Source organism: Lactuca sativa, chromosome 1 (genome assembly GCF_002870075.4).
Source record: "Lactuca sativa cultivar Salinas chromosome 1, Lsat_Salinas_v11, whole genome shotgun sequence".
Classification (NCBI taxonomy): Eukaryota; Viridiplantae; Streptophyta; class Magnoliopsida; order Asterales; family Asteraceae; genus Lactuca; species Lactuca sativa.
This window is the reverse complement of record NC_056623.2, coordinates 229,389,763-229,403,253: the sequence shown is the minus strand read 5'-3', so window position 1 is coordinate 229,403,253 and position 13,491 is coordinate 229,389,763. Positions and strand designations below refer to the sequence as shown.

At 33.1% G+C, this 13,491-nt stretch overlaps 1 long non-coding RNA gene across 1 annotated transcript; it reads right to left on the bottom strand.

The window, feature by feature from the left end:
* Nucleotides 1-4,818: 4,818 nt before the first annotated feature.
* LOC111879281 (uncharacterized) lies at nt 4,819-6,367 on the bottom strand. The gene is made up of 4 exons (XR_002846046.3): nt 6,138-6,367; nt 5,981-6,041; nt 5,545-5,627; nt 4,819-5,010 (listed from the first exon to the last, which is right to left on the bottom strand). It is a non-coding gene; the product is annotated as an uncharacterized LOC111879281 (long non-coding RNA).
* Between the last annotated feature and the right edge of the window lie 7,124 nt (nt 6,368-13,491).

The window sequence follows — 13,491 nt, the reverse complement described above, 5'->3', positions numbered from 1 at the left end:
TATGGCATCGAATCTTAAATTACTCGTTAGTATTTGAAGGTATACACTACTTTATTGTAAATTTAGTCACATTCATGTCTTTATTAATTACATATGTTGTATGTTTCGTCAAATGGAGTATAAAGATCTGAGCATCCGATTTTGCCGGCCAATTGTTTGCTAAAATGCTTGAATCAAATATTTCAGCCAATTTTTTTGTTATCTTTGAACTATCATATCTCTCTCATACTAGCTTGGAATGTTTTGAATTTTTTTTTCTGCATGTTCTCCTTTGTGTTAGCTACAAGTTAGGTTCTGAAGTCATTTTAGTTGGATTAGTATTGGCTGAGTTACAGTCCTTCGAACATTGGATGTTACAGTTATACTTTTAGCACTTTTACCTTGTTCAGAAAATTTTTGTGATCTTTGAGCTGTCATATTTTCCACATTCTTGCTTGTAATAATATGATCTTTTTCCAACGTATTGTGTTAGCTACAATGTAGACTTTAGAATCATTGTAATTAGATTAAGTCTATTATTTGGATCAAGTGACACGGGGAATACTTGATCAAGTGATTCGAGTATTACATTCTGTTAGAATAAATTAAAAGTCTTTAATGTCTAACACATTCTATTAGAATTTATAGTTTTATTCTTTTAGAATATACTAAAAGTTTTAATATTTTAAAGTTGATTATGTTTTCTTTGTGGATATAGATTTTGAAAAGGCTGCCATTGATGTGGAAAAAGAAGAAAATATGGAGAACAAGAGTATTCTAGTAAAATTTATTCTGCCAAAATGTATAATGTGTTTTAGTTACATTTTGATGTTTTTATTTTTATTTTTTTAACCATTCTTAGTTTTAATCTTTAAGAATAAATGTAATTCTTAAACCATTAGTAATCATTTATTTTTTCAGAATGAATGTAATAATTGTTTAGTCTTATTCTTTACGAATTAATGTAATTAGTGATTAAAAAAATAAAATTTGTATTCTTTAGAAAATGTTAGGAAAATCTCCAGAAAAGTACTAAAATTTTAGTCCAATTTATGAAAAAGTCCCAAAATAAATTTTGTTTAGAGAAAAGCATAAAATACCAAAAAACTCTTTTCGGCCAGTTTCACAGATTTTGCCGGTATTCTGTCCTTTTTCGTTAGTTTGCTCAAAATTTTGGGACTTTTCCAAAAAATACATAATAACCAAAATATTAGGATTTTTTGAAAATTACCATGAAATTAAAGGATATTATTATTAACAAATCATTTATAAACATAAAAAATATTTTTATTACAAAAAAAGGAAATACATTTGTTGCTAATTTCTAGGAAGAAATTGGTGGTCTAAGTACTTATCTATTGCTTCCTGACCACTCAAACTCTCTACGTTCTTCCTATGTATTGTTGCGGGTATGATGGTGAGATGTACTTAGTTAGCATTCCTCTAATGTTGATGTTCCTCTTATATTGTGTAACCTAACTACCAACCAACATTCATACCTCACATGTTAATAACCATCGGCTAACATACATCTCTAAAATGTAAAAAGTGAATCGTGAATGACAATTTATATGGAAAGAAGTGAATGATGATTATCTATTTAAATTGTCGTTCAAAGATTACTTTTCACTCTCCATAGATGTGTGTAATTTTATGGTTTTTACCGGGTAATGTTTGGAGGTTAGGTGGTAGTTAGGTTAAAGAGCATAATGAAAGATCTATATGTTAGTGGAATGATATTTTCTAATAACACGTGATCATATAACAACATGCCTAATAGCACGTAGACACTTATTGATTGTGTATTAATAAATATTATCAACTCTTGTATTGGTCACGCCTAACAGAGTACATCTCACTATGACACCTACAACGATACATATGAAGAACATAGAGACTTTGAAGTGATCAACAAACAATAGAGAAGTCCTTAATTGACCATTCTATTCCTAGAAATTAGCAACAAATGTATTTCCTTTGTTTATAATAAAAAAACATTTCTTTTTGTTTATAAATGATTTGTTAATAATAATATCCATTAATTTCATAGTAATTTTCAAAAAAGTCTCAATATTTTGGTTATCGGGTAATTTTCAGAAAAGTCATAATATTTTAAGCAAAGTAACGAAAAAGAATAGAATATCGGCTAAATCTACGAAACCGGCCAAAAAGGGTTTTTTCGAAGTTTTAGCCGGTATTATGCGCTTTTCTGTAAACAAAAATTAGTTCGGGACTTTTTCATAAATTAGACTAAAATTTTAGGACTTTTCTGGAGATTTCCCAAAATTTTGTTCTTGATAATATGTTGTATAATTCTTTAAGCATGTTAATTATAAAAAATATATTGAATAAACCATATATATATATATATATATATATATATATATATATATATATATACATACTAGTCGTTAGCCGCACAAAGCGGCGGCAGCGAATAGTTTCTTTCAGCTTTTCCTTTTAGTTCCGTTGGTGTGGTGGATTGTGGTTGTTTATTTGTTTGCTTTTGACAAATAGTTTTCTTTCGCAATTAGCTTTTCCTTTTAAAGTAAGGCGATGTACGTACTAATGGGTTAAGACGTCCGATTATCCATTTTTCTTTCCAATATTTTATCTTTAATTGTTTAGTATACCAAATCATAATGGAATTTTTTGGCGCACTTGTGTTGTTGATGGATAGTTATCTTTTGGGCAATGTACTTGTGTTGGTGAGTAGTTTTTTTTTGGAGTTTAGGTTTAGGATTTAGTGATTAGGGTCTAAGGTTTACGATTTAGTAGTTTTAATGGGGGAGTTCAATTACTATTTATAAATACAAATTCTAATTAAAGTCTAAAAGTGTCCATATACTACATCTACCTACAAACTATTAAAAAGAAAATGCATAAAAAATGTGTATACTGTAATAGAGATAAAATAAATATATTAACCCTTTGAACCAATTTCTCTATGCACTAAATCAACAGACAGTATATTTTATAACTTCAAACGAATATACATATAAGTCATAAAAAATTTTCATTTCCATCTAATCCAATTTAACAGAAAAAGATAGTTATTCTGGATGAAAATACATCAATTTCTTTAAAAGAGTGCGGCTCAAAAGATTAGAACAAAGTACACTCACTCATGTGAAAACTCCATAAGGTTTACCAATGAGCTGTTATTCTTTTTAGAAATAAACTTCCGATATAATAAAACAATTAATACTTAAAATCAAAATCGGAAAACCACATAAATAGATTTGAACTCCAAACCATCTGGTATACATATGAAAATTACAAAGGGAGTCATGGGTGCAACGTCACAAACAATACACTCATATACATAAATAAAAAATTAAAAACAGAAACTGCTCATACAATGCTTAAAATAGCAATATACTTTCATTATTTTTAAATTCCATTTCTACTTTACCCCAAGTTTAAGATTTTTGTTTATCATGATAATTAGGAATCAAGTGGGATACAATCCACTATTTTATAAGTTAGAAATGTATAAATTATTGATTCTATTTGTCTGATAAAAAATATTACGTTTGTCATAGTATCTAGTTTGTACAAATAATGAGTTATTGTATAAAAAAACAAAATCCAAAACTTTTAAAAATGCTTGGATAGAATAAAAAAAAGATTTATTAAATGTGCCAAATTATAAACGTAGATTTATTAATTGTCCCAAATTTTAATTTTAAGTAAGAATGTAATTTTGACATTTTCTCCATCTTTCAAAGCATGGTCGTTTGGTACTACAATTTCAATTTACCTTTTTTATCCATCAATATTAATGTTATATTTCTTATTACTTGATACCGTATATAAATAATATAACATAGATAATGTAATTTTTACTTTTAACTTATTTTATATCTATTTATTTTGTAGATGTTTTACCCACATATAAAAATAAAGTAAACTATGAATAATTAAATTTTACATATGGAACAACCCTATTTTTTGGGAGTTTATGAAACCATCTCAATTTCATATAGTATATCAGAAAATTGGAAAAAGAAAACATAAAAAATATAGAGTTGCCACATGGTAAAACTCAATCTAATTTTATTTGCAGATTGATACCACTTGATGGAAGCAAAGAAGGACATGAACGAACACGACTAACCTTTGAGATTCATGACAGAAAAAACAACATTATTAATAGCACAATCATGAGAGCATAATCAATACATACTCTGGTTGACAAATCATAAGAATAGTCGGTGTCTTCCCAATCCCTACTATTTTTTTGGCCTTACATGCTTGAAATAATTTCTCAATCCTATTTATCTTCAAAATGTTTCTATTCCATGTAATGTTCACTTTATATTATAAATCACTAAACTTTGTAAAATATTTTCATTCAAAATCACATAAAGAAAAATAGGTTATAAAAATTTAGTATCTACACTAAGGCCTCGTTTGTTTTTCTACAAAAGTACTTTTTGAGCACTTTTCCTTTCTGGCGGGTAGACGTTTCGCAAGTGCACGTCTTCTTCCGCAAACTTGGAAAAAGACAAAGACATTTAACCACTTCCAAAACAAACAGCACCTAAGATTCTTCTTCCTTCTTCGTTGTTACTTTTTTTACTGTTTCCTTATTGAAACTATAATTGCTTCACTGGATTGTGTCACTACAAACTCGTTCTACAATCCAATAACCATACACATACCTTTAAATCAATGTTTATGTGTTGTTGGGAGTGAATATATAGCTAGTGAAAATACATGATACACAAGTGTAAACCTATGAAGGATGATAAAAAATACCATATCTACACTATGTGTGTTGAATGGATTTGCATATAAGTAGCATGCTGACTAAGAGTCTTTGGTAGAGGCATTTCATTGAACGTTAAAATGGTACCATTACTATTAGCCTTCAATTTGGCAGTGATGTCGCTCACATGTTAAATTGTGTTACCAAATTTAATTAAAAGAGTAGTTTTCATCATATATCACCTAGTTGTATGCATCCTTACCTCAACCATCCATATTTCTTATGCCCTGTTTTCTTGGCTTCCCCTATCTTCATCCCTGAGACAAAAAAGAAACCAGATCTATGAGTAAAAAACAAATTGATCCATTTACCCCATCTCACGTTTGAATATTTATGTCTGCCAAGTGTGATACAAGGTAAGTATTTGTAGTTAAAATTATACACATTGAATTTAAATGGAACTACACACATAAATCCAAACATGTATAATAGAAACATATGGATGATGCTTAAATGTGTGTCTTTCTATGTGTGTGTGTTTCAGAAGAGTCAAATAAGAGTTGAGCAAAGACTAAAGTAACCTTGCCAACACCTGGTGCTTCTTGGCCACTGTTTTTTCTTTTTCTTGAAAAAGAACCTCCTTATCAACAATATTTATCTAAATCTCAACAAAAGAAAATAGTAACTAAAACAAACATATCTTAGACAACAATATCTAGCTAGAAAAAAATTGAAATATAAATTTAATAATACTAATAAAAGGACGCGGAAAAGACAAAACATTAAAAAACTTGCATACATAATATACAACTACTTACTCCTTCAATACATTTCAAAAATAAATAAAATACCTTGCTACCTCATGCAATCTGAAAAGCATTATAAACCCTTTTTCATTCCCGTTCTTGTTCATCTTCATCTAGATCTGAAAATACTTTTTCAAACACTTATGTCAAATCATAAAGAAGAGAGATAACAAATTGTAAAAGAAAAATGTAAACATAAACATATTAGAAAGAATATTTCGAACCTAAGAAAGCTAATAGTTTGAAGTATGTGTATGAATGATAAGCAAATGGCAAATAGGCGGTTATTAATCTCAGGATCATGCTTTACACTTACAATAGCACCAACATTAGTGATGGTTCTGACAATCATATTGGCTTGGATATATGTAGTAAGTGTTTCATTCTCCAGGCCTCATGTGGGGAGCAAAAGAAATGAGAAATTGTAAGAAATAAAAAAACAAAAATAGAAATCGATTGTAAAGACGTAGATGATGCTTACTGGATCAATCTTCAGATGTGTCATGAGGATCTGAACTCCTTCATCACCTTTCTTCATTCAACTAAAAGTAAACACAAAAAAAAACATGTTTTAGACCAATTGTAGAAAAATAACACATTCCTTATCAAAGTTGATTCTGTAAAATGTTTCTACTCACCATCTTCTTCTAATAAAAAAAGCACATACAGATTGGAAAAGGAGGCATAGTGTGGAAGGATGTCATGAGACGAAAAGGGTTACAAAAAAAGAAAGGGATAGGGTTTCAAACTTTGAATGAAACCGGATATGAGGGGGGTTGGTCTTATTGAATGAGTGTAGTTGTACATGTGATGAGTGTTTCTTTCATTGCACCAACGTAATAGTGTAGGTCGTTGGTGGGTGTTGTGACTATATAGAGGTGGAGAAAATAATGATTTTACAGAAGCAGAGCAGAAAAGGTGATGGGTGCTGCTGGTGATGATAGGGTGTGACTAGAAGCAAACAGATGATTCAATCTAATTTCTATAATCAATTTCATATAAGAAGATAGGGCGAGAAATAAGCAAAGACGGGCCAAATTTGCCGAGATCTAAGATTACTTGATCGGGAAATAAATGGACTGCGTCAAAAGCCTAGAAGATAAAGTTATCTATGCATTACTAATTGTATTTGTTGCTTAAATGTTTGGACGATTTTACAATTTAATATTATTTTAATGATGATTTGTTGTACTGTTAGCTTAAATATTTGAACGTCTTAAATCTATTTTTAGAAATAGTAAGGTTTGTATAATAATATAGTAACATATATATATATATATATATATATATATATATATATATATATATATATATATATATATATATATATATATATATGTCACACCCCCAAACCAAGGATGGCGGAAACGTTCGGAGGTGGAGGACTTCATGTATAGTATCACAACAACGAGTAACATAGTGCTCAAAGTAAATACAACCATCATAAATATAACTGAAAAAGTTACACCAAAGTATATGTTTACATGTTTCAAATCAATTACATTATGATGACATAATTAACTCTTTGACAATTTAACGTCTCATCCTCAAAATGTTGTTGGTTTTCCTGTTTCACTGATTTCCTAAGAATACAAGTAGTTTTGAAAAAGTGTCAACAATTAAGTTGGTGAGTTCATAAGAGTTTTGTTTGAGGAAGAAACCGTTTTCTTTGTAAAAACGACAAAGTATGTTTCCAGAAAATCCAATATTTTCTTTATCAAGTATGAAATGAATCCTTCTATTTTATGCGATAATGAACCCTAGAAAGTCTCGTAGATTCCTTCTATAATCACTCAGTCTATATAAGTTATATAAGATTTAAATTAAATAAACCGTCAAATATAATGGGTCTGCCCTAGATCCACAACCAAACAAGGAACAGGAAGAAAGACGGGCCCACCAATTCTAAGTCGATTATGACTAGATTCTTATATAACTCTAACATATACACTTAGCAATTATAGCCGAAGCCTAACAATTCTAGATGAATGTAGTTTTAACAGAAATATGTTTCCAAAGAAAATCCAATATTTTCCTTATAAGAGTTAGGTAGTCATAAATTCCAGGACCGAAAGTAAACAAGTATTTTCCATACTTAAAGATATAAAAGTGATTTTAAATCAGCATAATACCCTTTTTGATATGAAAGTGTACAAGTATTTTTCCATACTTAAAGTAATTCTTGTGAGTTAAATCGACATAACTCGCTAATTTAAAAGTAGAACCCGCAAATCTTATGATTTGTTAATACCACATGTGAGTTATTATAACCATGCTAAGACTCAAACGGCCTCGTAATACGACGTTCTTCAGGCGTCGCACGTTAAATGGCATTTGTCACCTCAGACATGCCGGTTTAGCTGTTGCAAACAGCTTAGGTGCGGGTTTGTCAGACCCAATATAGATCTATACACAATTTATCACGCTCTACCTACAAGAGACTCTGGTTACAATTTACAGGACTTTTGACTTTGTTACCATGAAAGTAACACAAAGGGAATGTCTCACAAATTTATTCATTAACAGATTTACGTGAACTAAACAGAAAACCTTTGGTAAATAAATTTGAAAAGTAAATGATACATAAACTATACCTATTATAGTTTATCCAAAATGTTTGTAATGTAAAAGAACTCTTTTATGAAAATACATTAGTGCTATGAATCCATAAACTATGCTTATTATGGCTTAATATATGTGTTCTAAATGAATGAAGATTCTTATCATGAATGACTAAATTTCAGTTTATGATGATAAAATAACAAGAAAACACATTCAATATTTAGAACTTATTGTTATACACTTTGCTCAACATAATACAAAGTGTTATGAAAGTTGTAAGCAGTTAACTAGTTTTTAACCTTTCTGCACTATTTTAGAAAAATTATACGATGTCGAAAACTGAATCCATAAATTTTGAGAGTTCATAAAATGTGTGTAGTTTATTCATAATTTTTATTATGATTTTTGGAAGTCTTTACCTTGTGGTAAAATATCCATATTCACAGACTGGTCCGGATTTGTTCTTAAAATGATAGGTTGTTTTGTAAAAATTACCATAAATCGTAGAAAAATCGTATGGAGAAGTGCAAGTACTCATTTTAAAGGTATAAACTTGAAATATTTGCATCTAATACATTTTTGAAAAATAAAATGTTTAGGTTGACCAAAACAGTCCGTGAATGGAGTTAAATTTTCTTGATGAACGCTGTTGGAAAAGTTTAGTTGTGTTCTTGGTGTTTTAACTTGTATTCCCCCCCTTAAAACTTAAGAAAACACGAAAAGATAGGGGTATGAACCCACCTTGTGTGATTTCAGTGGATGAATGTTGAAGGAAAGTAGTGTTCTACTCAAGAACACTTAGAAGATGCCTTGAAGATTCGAAGATCTAACATGAATGTGATGATGTTTGTTTAAGATATCTATGATTTGAGTAGAAGGAAGTGAAATAATCATATGGAGAATGATAATACTTACCAAAAGTAGCAGAAAAATTTGGAGAAAAGCCTTGAATCTCAAAAATTAAAGAGAGAATTAAGAGAGAATGGAGTTTGTCTTTTGGAGGAAAAATGAGAGAAATGAGAGGAGAGAGGGGGACTTTCCAGCCTTTGACAAAGAGTGTGGCTGGAAAATGGTGGGAAAAGGACAATGAAATGACCAGGTATGGTGAAAGGACAAGGGCTGGTCATGGAGTGGGCATGGGTGGTTGCGTGTGTCATTCACTAAGGCAAAGACAACACTCTACCTAAAATATCCTACCCACTAATCTTGGATAAGGATTATACTGTCACACCCCAAAACCGGAACGGCGGAAACGTTCTGGGGTGGATGACGTCATGTCAAGTATCACAACATATGCAGTATAGTAATCAAAGTACAACAACCATTGCATTAATAGTAATACTTTTACAGGGTTACATTACATTACATCGAAGTAATACAAGTAATAATATAGGTGCAGCTTGGTACTAAACTGTCTTCATCAGAAACTCTTGGAATGTACCTGTCTAATGTCGACCTGAGAATACAAGTTATTTGAAAAGCGAGTATCAGCATTTTTACAAATGCTGGTGAGTTCATAAGCATTTAGTGACATTTTATACAAATAACTTTATATAAGTAATAGTTTTTAAGTATATAGTGAAATAGAGTCCTTTCCAGAAAATCCTATATTTTCTGATTAAAAAGCAGTCTTCTACCCAGACTGGTCAAAGTTATGTGGTAAAAAGTAGTTTTCCCTTAAACACTTTCGTTATGAAAATACTGGATTTGCTTTTTAAGAAAGTCTGAGAATATTAAGGAAAATAACATATGCCTCAGCAGTGAGGACTGCTGACTAAGGCAAAAAGGAATCATAGACTCCAGGAGAACATCGAAAAGAACGATACGCCTGGCTCAGTCTAACAAAAGAGACACAGACCCTAGATGGTATCAAATGAAAGATACCGCTAGTAAGGTCTAAAACAGAGGATATAGACCCCAGACGGTATCAAATGAAAGATACAGCTAGCAAGGTCTAAAACAGAGAGTACAGACCCCAGACAGTGTCAACTGAATGATACGTCTAGCAAGGTCTAAGAATAGAGACAGACCCTAGACATTATCAAATGAAAGATACAGCTAGTAGGGTCTAAAACAGAGAGTACAGACCCCAGACAGTGTCAACCGAATGATACGTCTAGCAAGGTCTAAGAATAGAGACAGACCCTAGACAGTATCAAATGAAAGATACAGCTAGTATGGTCTAAAACAGTGAACACAGTGACTACAGTGAAATACTATGTTAAAACCCGTTACCTTAAGGCCATGAATTATAGGTAACCCCGAGATACTCGTAACCATACTGATAGGCACTAGAGAACCTGACGCCCTGCAAGCGTTTGAGTAAGTATGACATTTGTCACCCCTTGGCTTGGTAGGCCGTGGACTGTAGCTAGCAGTCAGGGTGTGGGGGTGTCAATCCCGTATAGCTACACACACAATGCCCACTCTCCCTACAAGAGACTCTGGTTACCAACTTGACAACGGAGAAGGTCGTGTACTGAAGATGTATCTCGTGTAGTGAGATCTGATGTAAAATACCGGACTAATGATAGAGACTCACAACTGGACTGACTAATGTAAACCCATATGTCTATGCTTGTATACATAATATATAACTAATGATCAAACGACCTTCGGACGGACATCCGATCCCACCAGACCACATCTCAACGAAGAAAAGGAAATATGGCGAACAAGCCTTCCTAAGTCCTTCAAACATTATTTATATGCATCTATACAAGCACAGGCATACATCTAACGATGTGGTAGTGTTATCAGGTATAATCGTATCACGAAGTGGAGTCTCTTACGAGGTATAAGCGTATCACAAAGTGGAGTATCTTACGAGGTATAAGCGTATCATGAAGTGGAGTGTCTTACGAGGTATAAGCGTATCACGAAGTGGAGGCGTTATCAAGTATAAGCGTATCACAAAATAGAGGTATTAACTAAACCGAAGTGAAGCAGTGGTATCTTAACCAAGTAGAAGTATAAATGCATAGACGAAACTTTGGAAAACCTTTATATATTAAGAAAACGACGACTTGGTATTCCTTTGTAAAATAAGTTTGAAAATATTTAAAATTCCTTTGAAAACCTTTCATAAACAAGTTTAAAATGCAACCTTGATTAAACATCGTAAGTAAAAGCTGAACAAATAACTACGTTTTCAGAAAACCATTTACAGTGTCATTCTTGGTAAAACAGTTAATAGTGTGGTAAATCCTTGTGCATGCGGGTTATCAATCACATATGATTGATATGATAACTGGCATGTTTAACGTGTATTCCCCCCCCCTATAAAATCATGTAAAAACATTTAAAAGGTTCATTCAGGGGTATGAACTCACCTGTTGTAAGCGGATCGAACGAAAGTGCCGGTTAGGTGCTCGGTGTCAAGTAAAGACTTGAACACACTTAGTGACCTATAAACATATGATGACATATTTTTACACACAATTATTAAATATAATACTAATTAAACATGTATAAGCATCCTAAGATGCGGAAAACACTTTGGTCAAGTGCTAGGAGTGTCCCGGGTAACATCTAAAGGTGTGTATGGCCTAGATAGGGAGTTTACTCTTCAAGAGTAAACTCTTTATAGAGTTTACGGCCCTAAGACCTTGACCCCATGATTTTACGGCCGTAAACTCATGGATGGTGTGTTCTTTGATGCATTAAGGTCTTATAACACTTGTGGTATTAGGCTAGGTTCAATTCTAGGGCTTATGAAGGGTTTATGGCTTCAAAATGGACCATTAAAGGAGCTTATGGCCTATATAGGGTGGAGCTTATGGCCTGGTTTGTGTCAAGTAAAGACTTGACACCACTTCCTTAATTACGGCAATTTTTAAAATTATTCTGCCTTAATTTTTGTTCGCTTGACGAATATTATTTAAAATATTCCAACGGGTTTAATTCCGGTCAAAAATACTTTCGGGATAAATTTGGGTAATTTTTGACGTAACTAATTTTGACGTTAACTGCGACGTTAACTGCGACGTTAACTTTGACGTTAAAACTAACAAAAATTTTTGGGTTGTCACATCATCCCCCCGTTAGAGGGATTTCGTCCCTAAATTCAGGTTTAGGCAAGGAAGTAGGTATGAATGACTGAGTAACGAGATAAGGGTACTTCCTATTAGGCTGGTCCTCACACTCCCAAGTGAACTCTGGCCTTTGCTTGGCGTTCTAACAAAACTTCACTTACGGGATGCAGATTTCGTCTCTTGCAGATAGCGATTCCTACAGGTTCGTCTACGAAGTTAGGGTTCCCAATGGTTTCTATCAAGACGAGTGGGATACAAAGAGTGACGTAGGGCAACACTTATCAATGTCTAAGAAGTGGATTGATTTGTGGTGAAGCTTGTGGAATTTTCGAAAGTAGTAGTGGTCTGACGAAGGTTGGACCAATCTCCGTAAAGAATCTCGGATGGTCCTAAGCTCTCGGAAGAGTAGAGCTCTTCAGTACTTAGAACATAGTGTACTTCTATGGCGAGATCATCACTGGCGTGATTGCCATTCCGAAGTTCCAACGTTCTCTCTCATACTGGAAGTGTAGTCCTTCGGATTGGTTCTTAGGAGGCTCGGGTTGTCCTTGGTTTCGTGTTTCCTGTCAATTGGCTTTTAGAGACTTTCTAGATCATCGGATGGATTGCGTGTCTACGGGTACTTGTTTGTTGCAGAGAGTCTATCTCAATCTTGTGCAAATGAACCCGCACTTCTGATTCTTGAGATATTTCTAACAGAAACCCTTTAGAGGGTCAGGGAGATAGGGTTTCACCAGTCGAGTGTTGGACTATCTCGGGAGGTGGTTCTACTATTTCTGTGCGAGATAGTATTCGTGGAACACCTAGTAGTCCAATGAATCTCCAAGATATGCCCTATTCTCTAAGGCGTTGGTTTATTTCGATTGTAAAAAGTGCGTGCTCCTGTATAACCCATCGACTAACACCTAGACTTGTGTCAAGTCCATAATCTCTTCGGGATCTGGGTTATAAGGTTTAACGCAACCTACTCTTACACTTTATTCAAGTATTCTTGGCTGCGGAGGTTATCATGTGGTTCTCGGTATTCTAGTGTTCACTTTGGAGAATGCAGTCTATCGTCTACAGGGCGACGGTGATTTCCTCCATGCAAGAAAGCGGAGGGTCCTAGGCACTACTCGTCGGTAACGGGGTAGACGAAGTGCCTGAGTAGTGCGAACATCTTCTGCAACTACTCTCCCGAAGGTTCTGAGTTTTCTCAGTCTAGATCAAATCTAGTGAGTATAGGGTTCCATCACTCGAAACTTTAATCTCCTCATCCACTCTTCTCAGAGTTCAACTTATCGCAACTTCTAGATTTCTGGGATATCCGTTGAGATGCTTAATTCGTGGGATTAAGCGTGAATGGATGGTCGTAGTCAATGTCCTTGACTCTTACGACTCAGATGTCTGTACCAAC